Source organism: Gastrolobium bilobum, unplaced genomic scaffold (assembly GCF_033153095.1).
Source record: "Gastrolobium bilobum isolate Gb01-03AN ecotype WA unplaced genomic scaffold, APGP_CSIRO_Gbil_v1 utg18567, whole genome shotgun sequence".
In the NCBI taxonomy this organism is placed as follows: Eukaryota; Viridiplantae; Streptophyta; class Magnoliopsida; order Fabales; family Fabaceae; genus Gastrolobium; species Gastrolobium bilobum.
Genome location: NW_026898968.1, coordinates 9,943 through 18,909, shown reverse-complemented (window position 1 = coordinate 18,909; position 8,967 = coordinate 9,943). Strand labels below are relative to the sequence as shown.

General features: G+C 35.6%; 1 non-coding gene across 1 annotated transcript; it reads right to left on the bottom strand.

Annotated features, from left to right (window-relative positions):
• Positions 1-8,133: 8,133 nt before the first annotated feature.
• Positions 8,134-8,240, bottom strand: LOC133285927 (small nucleolar RNA R71). Its single transcript, XR_009748065.1, has one exon. It is a non-coding gene; the product is annotated as a small nucleolar RNA R71 (small nucleolar RNA).
• Positions 8,241-8,967: the final 727 nt, after the last annotated feature.

Below are 8,967 nucleotides of genomic sequence, written 5' to 3'. Positions count from 1 at the left end.
ATGTTGAGATTCCAAGGACGGTTAGTTATACCGAGTGACGAATTGAAGCAAGAAGTTTTGCAGGAAGCCCATAAGGGTAATTATGTCGTTCATCCTGGATCCACAAAAATGTATCATGACTTGAAAACTTCGTTTTGGTGGCCAGGTATGAAACATGATATATCGGAGTATGTGGCTCGGTGCCTAACATGTCAGAAGGTGAAGTATGAACGTCAAAAACCTTCGGGACTTCTTCAACCTCTGGAGATTCCCGAATGGAAATGGTGAAAGTAAAATGGCCTTGAAGGCCGTAGCATGTGAGAGGGAAAAACAAAATTTTTCATATGCGAAATTACACATGCAATCAAGAATCATGTTTTATGGCATGTGATGTTACCTTTGTTTGTGAGTTCAAAACTCCAAGATGATCAGTGTTAGGTTTGAAGGGTTCAAACCCTCTAACGTTGATCCACACCACCCACGTCAAGATACAAGAATGCTTTCTTGAAAGCCACCAATTGACCACCACAGAGAGGCTTGCTATGCGCTCAATAGGTGAAGAAGGAGGCTAGGTATATGTGTTTAGAAGAGTGAAGTCTCCAGCATGAAAACTTCACAAGAGTGGGAATGGTATATAGAAGAATTGGCTAGGTTCTTTTGAAAAACCTTAAGGAGGAACTCACCAACTAGGCGCACAAGCGAAGGAGAGAATTAGTGTATCAAATCAGAATTTTTACTTTACTTATAATGAAAGTGGCGCACAAGTGAGTGAGACAAAGGTGGAGTTGTTGCAATTCAAAAATCCCAACAACCTCCCCTTTGAATCCTCATAAGACTAGGTCTTTATCTAGTCAAAATTCTGAACCAATGGTCATCATATGACCACCAATTCATGCGCCCCTATTCAGCCCAAAAAGGGTCCAGATACATTTGAGCTGTTGTATTCAAGTTTGAACCAACTAGCTTATTGATTCTCTAAACAACCAAATCTGATTGGAGCTTGTTGGTTTGACAAGATGACAATCATCTCCCACCAAAATGGCGCCCCAAATCAGCCCTTGGAGATCTCCATAGATCTTCTTTTGATACAAGGGATTTGTTCCAACAAAATCTCAGCTTATCCTTTTGTTATGAAATAACTTTTCATAGCCAATTCAAATTTGAATTTCAACATTTAAATTCAAACGTTCAAACATTTAATTCTAAATTCAAATTCAAATTTCAAATTCAAATTCAAATTTCAAATTCAAAATTCAAATTTCAAATTTCAAAATTCAAATTCAAATTTCAAAATTCAAAATTCAAAATTCAAAATTCAAATTTCAAAATTCAAAATTCAAATTTGAAATTCAAAATTCGAATTTCAAAATTCAAATTCAAAATTCAAAATTCAAAATTCAAATTTCAAATTCAAAATTTAAAATTTAAATATTTGATAATTAATTTAACTAATTAAATTAATTAGTAATGTCTTGGACCATCCAAGCCCATTAACAATACCATGCGCCCTCCCTTTTAGGTGTGCTTCCAAACTTCATCTTGAGCTAACAACCATTATTAGGCCCAATACCTTTAATGTTATATCATCATGACATTAAGGTGTTAGTGTGTGACCCATTAGGTCCAACATAGCCACTGACATAAATGGGCTCGGGCCCAACAAGCCCACAACCCATTTAATGACAACACAGAGCACTAGCAATACTTTGTTGCCCCAAAGCTAGTTAGATTAATGACTTGATCATCCTATTACACATATTTGGTTGCCGTATGTATTTCTTTTCATCTCGGTTACCTTCCCATAAAAACTAGGGTAAGGAAGCGTATCAACCCTTGCGGTTTAGGGTAAGCTTTATTCGAAATAGGGAATCTTCAATTTACGGACTCTAAAGGCATATCATCTCATGATCTCTTTTACTATGCATAGATTTCCGAGTCCCTGTAAATGTCATCCCGATTTCTCCGGTTTACAGATAACCTAATCTGTCACAGAGATTTGACGAATTCCTTCAGTTTATCACCCTAGCCCTGTGCTCTTTCAGGACAAGCCCAACAGTATACCTATGAGTCTCCATGTTTCAGGCAGACGAGGTATACAGTCAAAGCATGCCTTCTAGAACACAGTCTAGGTAATAACTTCTGGTCTAAGGAAAGACATACCCAAATATAAAGAGACTACTCTAATGATACTCTCTGTGAGATTTCCTTATAGAGTCTCTTTTGTGGGTCTGTTCAGTGCGAGCTATACCCTTATAGATCCACCCACGACTTTAGCTAAGACATCTCCATATCTGTAGCTCATGAGGTCTTTACCTTGCATCCAAATACAAGTAGATAAGTCGCGCTAGTCTTACCCGAGATCACTGATCCCCATTCTCAGTGTCTCTAGACTAGGAACATAAAATTAGGAATAAATATCCAGTATCCTTGAATCTTCATGATCGTGATCTCATCACAGATACTCAAGAGATACCTATTTTATTCCAAGGGGTTTATTCAGTTACTCATAAAAAATATTAACAGTAATATTGAGACAAAATATGAAATAGGATAAATATTGCTTTTATTTATTTGCGACAATACAAAGGTCCACATATGTCCTAATCTAATTAAAAGATTGTCTCTAGGACATCCATATACTAACAAATGGGACAGTATTGCCATGGATTTTGTAGTCGGACTTCCTCGGACGAGAGAAGGATTTGATGCCATCTGGGTAATTGTTGATCGGTTGACGAAATCATCTCACTTCTTGAGTGTCAGAACGACGTATAATACAGAGAAGCTGGCCAGGATTTATCTTCGGGAGATTGTGAAGCTGCATGGAGTTCCCACCAGTATTGTCAGTGATCGTGATCCCAAGTTCACCTCTAAGTTCTGGGAGTCTTTCCAGCGAGCTCTCGGAACCCATTTGAGGCTGAGCACTGCTTATCATCCGCAAACCGATGGCCAGACTGAACACACTATTCAGGTTCTAGAGGATACGTTGCGGGCATGTATCTTAGATCAAGGAGGCAGCTGGGACCAGTATCTTCCTTTGATAGAGTTTGTGTACAATAACAGTTATCATTCTAGCATCCGAATGGCACCGTAAGAAGTGTTGTACATGAGGAAATGTAGATCCCCGTTATGTTGGGTAGAAGTGGGTGAACGGTATATATATATATATATATATATATATATATATATATATATATATATATATATATATATATGGTTTAGTGAGTGTACAATGACTGGATATAAAATTTGGTCCAGTGCACTAAGTTCTCCCGCGAGAACACAGTTATAATAAATATTATAACTCTGTTCTCCTGGGAGAACACCATTATAATATTTATTGCACTATGTTCTCGCCGGAGAACATAATGCACTGGATGGTCCAGTCACTTTATTTTCATTTTTCCCCCCCACACACACAGATATATATATATATATATATATAGGTTTTATAATTCTCATTCAACATGAGAATTCAAATTTTCCTACACACCCTTCGATTTTCGTGCTGACATGGGTCCTACATATAATTTTTTCTAACACATGGGTCCCGCATGTTTTTTATCTCTACAACATGAGAATTGAATTCTCATTCAACATGAGAAAATCAAACTCCTATACATTAAATCGCTTTTGTGGAGTAAAATCTTTAAGGTTAAGCAAGGTCGTGTGTTTGTGACAATTTCAATTTGGCGGACGCAATCGTATGTTGTGCGCAATTTTGGATTCTTGCTATACCTTATAGAAGCCATTTAATATATATATATATATATATATATATATATATATATATATATATATTATAAACATGAGGGTCGTAGTCCAAAAAAAAAAAAAAAAAAAAAGAGTAAATACCTTTTTCGGTCCCTAACAAAAAATACGGTCTCCATTTTAGTTCTTTACAAAAAAAAAAAAATAGTCGGTTGGTCCCTACGAAATTCAAAATAGACTCATTTTAGTCTTTTTGAGATACTAATGTGGGTCTTTTTTGAATTTGCGAGGAACCACGATTTCAACTAAATAGGTCTATTTTGAATTTGTTAGGGACCCTGAGACTAATATTTTTTTGTAAGGGACTAAAGTGGGATCCGTGTTTATTGTTAAAGACCAAAAATAATATTTACTCAAAAAAAAAAAAAAAAAAGCAAAGAAGAAATGTATTTAATAACCATCGCACGCGATCTGCTCATAGTACCATGATCGGCCAGATAAAGCAACTGGATCCCAGACGGAGGCTCTTCACAAATAAACTGCTGCATGTGATTCGTTGGAGCTTAGTATGTGAAATTTTTCATCCAAGCACAAACATTTCCTTCTTTATATGTATGTTTATTCTAATAGTCCAATTCTTCTAAAACTATGCTCGTATGTGAGAGATCATATAATCCTTACGAGTTGCTGCACCACTATTGATTAGCACAATAATAACACGAGTTGAATCACTTTTCAAAATTACTTGCCTATGACCATTTCATTAGAAGCCCTCAAAGCACACCCAAAGCTCCGCTCTAAATGAGTTGCAAACACCAATCCTATAAACAAATTCACCGAGCCATTTTCCTTGCGCGTCCCAATAACCCCTCCACAGACAATAGGTCTAGGATTCCCACGTACAGCACCATCTGTATTTAGTTTGATGAAGCCTGTCAAGGGAAAATGCCAAACGATATCAGTAGTTATATTCCACCTATCTGAAAGCTATTTAATATTAAAAAGTCAAGAAAAAAATTTATCCTTCCCTTCTCGAGTAATTATGAAAAATTACTTATTAAACAATGTTTGTTGATAAAGGGTATTAAATGTTTATTTATCAGTACGCGTATCACACTTTTTGACAAAAGCCTAGCGCATGAATAACGCACTTAATTGGCAAGACTATTATGCATTGAACAGTTTGTTAGTTTTTTTTTTTTTTAAATTTATTTTAGCTTTAAATATTATTATTTTTTGTATAACTTTTGCTTCATGCGAACACTTTCATTCATGCCACTTCCTAGTGGTAACTGGTAATTATTTAAAGGTAAACGACCATAAATCCTAGAAGGTTGGGATTCATTATTTTGAAGAGATCATTTATTGGTTATATGTTTAATATCTGATTGAAAATTTAGCAATCAATTCATTGAATTTAGTGGTGTTTGGTTAGTAGCATTTGTTATAATGACAACACAAAAAAAATGTTTTTCTACTTTATTTTTAGGTTTAATTAATATTATACTTTAACAGTTCTCCTTTTTGCATACACTTACATGTCTGCCACTTTCCAGTGGTAAATATCTAGAGTCAAAGGACCATCATTCATAGAAAGGTGGACTCCTTTATTTGGAGAGGAAATTGTATATATTCGTTAAATTAATTTTCAATATTTGAGTGGAAATTCAGCGATCAATTCATTGTAATTTAGTGGTGTTCGGTTAATAGCATTTGTTTTGGTTATATTGACTACACAAAAAGTTAAACCGACAATACCTTAAAATGTTTTTAAAAAAAAATTATAGGTTACCCTTAACTTTTTGTTAAAAGGACCATCATTCGTAGAGGCAAAGGACCATCATTCGTAGAAAGTTGAACTCCTCTATTTGGAGAGGAAATGATATTTATTGGTTGAATTAATTTTTAATATTTGAGTGGAAATTCAGCGATCAATTCATTGAAATTTAGTGGTGTTCGGTAAGTAGAATTTGTTTTGGTTATAATGACTACACAAAAAAGTTAAACCAAAAATACCTTAAAATGCTTTTAAAAAAATTTATAGGTTACTGATGGGACGAAAATTCGTTTTCATCTAAGTCCATTTTGATGACAAAATATCATCTGTTCCTTCAACTGGTGAGCAACTTTAGCACTAAAAGCACATGTTTAATATCTTTATGGCAAAAACACAGTGGGGAACAGATGATGACGTAATCCTTTGGAAAATATATAAAAAGGGGACGAATTGAGAACATTAAATACACCTGCTTCACTCACTCAATCTCTCTGACCACTTTTCAGGAAACGTTTAAAAGAAGTTTCCATAAAGCATAAGCGGTGCAGCAATCAAGCAAGAGGAAACGTGAGCAGCAGAGAATAAAGGGTTCCTATTGGCTAAAGAGGAAAGCAAGGCATGAGGATGATCAGAAGGAAAGACAAATCTCAACAATAACTGTCCCATCCAGACACTTGCACCCTTCGAAGCACTGTTAACACCGCCTCTATCACGCAGTCAAGAAAACAAATCCAAGAGAATTACAGACTTTGCCATCCACTCTTCTACTATAAATAGGACGTCCCAGCACGAAGAAAAGGATCGAATTCCTTAAGAAGAGATCATTTAGTTTATTTTGTAGTTCTTTTCCTTTTGTATAGTTGTAGTTGTAGTTAAGTGACAACACATCTTCTCTATTCTATATCACTCACTTGAGACTCCTCACGAGCAATAACCATCTTCTCCACTTTTTATTTTATTGTAACCTAAGTTTTTCCATTTAAATATAAGTGTTATTTCTCTATTTTCCACTCGTTATCTCTGAACTGAATCTCGGGTCTATGAGATTTCAGTTTGGAATAACTATGTTTAAAGTAGTAGCCATGGGCTAACCTATCTGTGGAACGGAAAAACTGCAAAGTTCTTAAAGAATTATTTTCAAAACTTTTGTACTGAGCTTTTGTATTTCTCTGGTTAAGTAAGCTATATTCATTGTGTATCAATGGAAATTGAACACATACTGAGAAAGGAACTTCCACAAGGAAGGGATTTCATACAACTTAACTAGAGGGGGAAGGTAGTGTTGTGGAAACAACACTGCTGGTTGCCTTAGGAATAAAGGACCACCTAGTTCATTTGAAGGTCCTGTTCCAAGTAACTTTTGGAGTCAAGGGAGTCATAGGAATATGGAAACTTGTGAGCCATTTAGTCCATAAGATGAGGAATTAGATGTTGGCAATGAAGAGACTGGAACAAAGACAAAAGTGTTAAGTCTTAAGTAGAGAAAATATCTATTTAAGAATGGAGCAGTGGATCCGTTCCTTCTGTTAAAACTGTTTTAAACCATCCACCTTGTTGTCTCTTAATTACTGTTTTTATTTTTTGTATTTTTTTCTTTATTTAATCTTGTATCTATAAATCTCTCATGAATATTGTTGTTCCTTCTCTCAACAAGAAGGATATCATATATAACGAAGCGGTGAACTGTTTGCTATCAGATTGAACCTACTGTTCTTGAGGAACGTTATCAAGATAGTAGGGAACGTTTGACCAAACAGGTCAATTACTAACTTTTCTTTTCATTTTTATTCTTTCAAAAATAGTTTAAGGAATTACTTAGATTTCTATCCTCGTGGGAACGATAATCTGGGCACTAATAGTCCCTTTATTAATTGATGCGTGCTCTTGCGCACTTGGGTTGAAAGTAAGAGAACACAAGTGTTTTCTCTTACTGAACTAGAACGTTCTTTATCATAATATATTTTTCACCCAACACTTTTTACCCAACAAGTTTTTGGCGCCGTTGCCGGGGGTAGACACACTAAATTTTGTCTGTAATACTGTTTTAAGTACATACTTTGTATAGTTCATTTTCATTTTCTTATTTTTTATTCTGTCATATATTATGTTGTTCATAATATCTGTGTTTTATGGTTTATGAGTGAAGAGTTTGAAACAGATTCTCACCACTCCATTGAAATACCTAAGTTCTTATTTGACCCTGAACCATAACATACTTTACATAAGAGAAGAAAAGATCTCAGGGAAAATATTTGTGAAAATATGGCTGATCATAATACCAATAATGACGAAATCTCTCCTGAATAGAACATCAGAGCTTTGGCTGCTCCTTTCAGGAACAGACCAGAAAGGGAGTAATCCTTCCCCCATTAACCCCCAACTTTGAACTCAAACCTATCATGTTTCACATGATCAGGGAAGCAGGAGTCTTCAATGGACTCCTTGTAGAAGATCCTTACACACACCTCACAAACTTCCAATATATCTGTGATAATTTTAGAACTGAGGGTGTAACAGAGGAAAGTATGAGAATAAGGCTGTTCCCTTATTCCTTGGGTTCAAAAGCAAAAACATGGATGAAAACCCTCACCCCTGGTTCCATACACTCTTGGGAGGAACTTTCTAGTAAGTTCATAGAAAGATTTCTCCCAATGTCTTGCCAAGCTGATGTTAGAGCAGAGCTGTCTAATTTTAGAATGTTTTATGGAGAAAATCTCTATGAAGCTTGGGAGAGATATAAGAATATCATTAGAAAATGTCCAAACCATGGGGTGGAAAGTTGGGGAATCTTACAGTCTTTTTATAAAGGGATTGATCATACTTCTCAATCACATTTAGACTTTGCTGTAGGAGGATATTTCTTTACAGGAACTCTTGAATCCAGGTATGAAATCATAGAAGGAACTGCAGAAAGATGTCTCCAATGGCCACTGTAACACCCCGTATATATCCGACAATGTTATCATAATATCGTATTAAGCTGCGCTTAATTAAAAATGCGGAATTACTTTTTCTTTTCAATTATGATGCCATTAACATTACCAGCTTGCTTAATAATCAATTAATAAAACATCGCCTGTATGTAATTGCAAATAAACAGCTAACTGAAATATCTCATAACATAGATAATAAAAGTGTGGCTCTAGTCACGGAATTACAACAACGTAGACCGGACCATCTAATAGTTTATACAACTCCAAATCAAAAGCACTAACATAAAGTGTCATGGACAATCCCCATGCTCACTCAAATAAGGCAACATGCCCAACATCAGTCTCAACAACAACATATCATAAATAGCGGAAAACATAAACAGCATCCAAATCCAGTCATGCTAACATAAAGCAGTAAAACATAATCAGCTAAGCTCCGGCCTCCTGCCGCCTGAGGCATCAGTACCCATACTACCTGATCCTGAAATAAGCATTCCCCAAACGTGGGGTAAGATCTCTAGTCAGTGAGTTCTCAAGGATATTCCGCCCCAAGCTCACTTACATGTG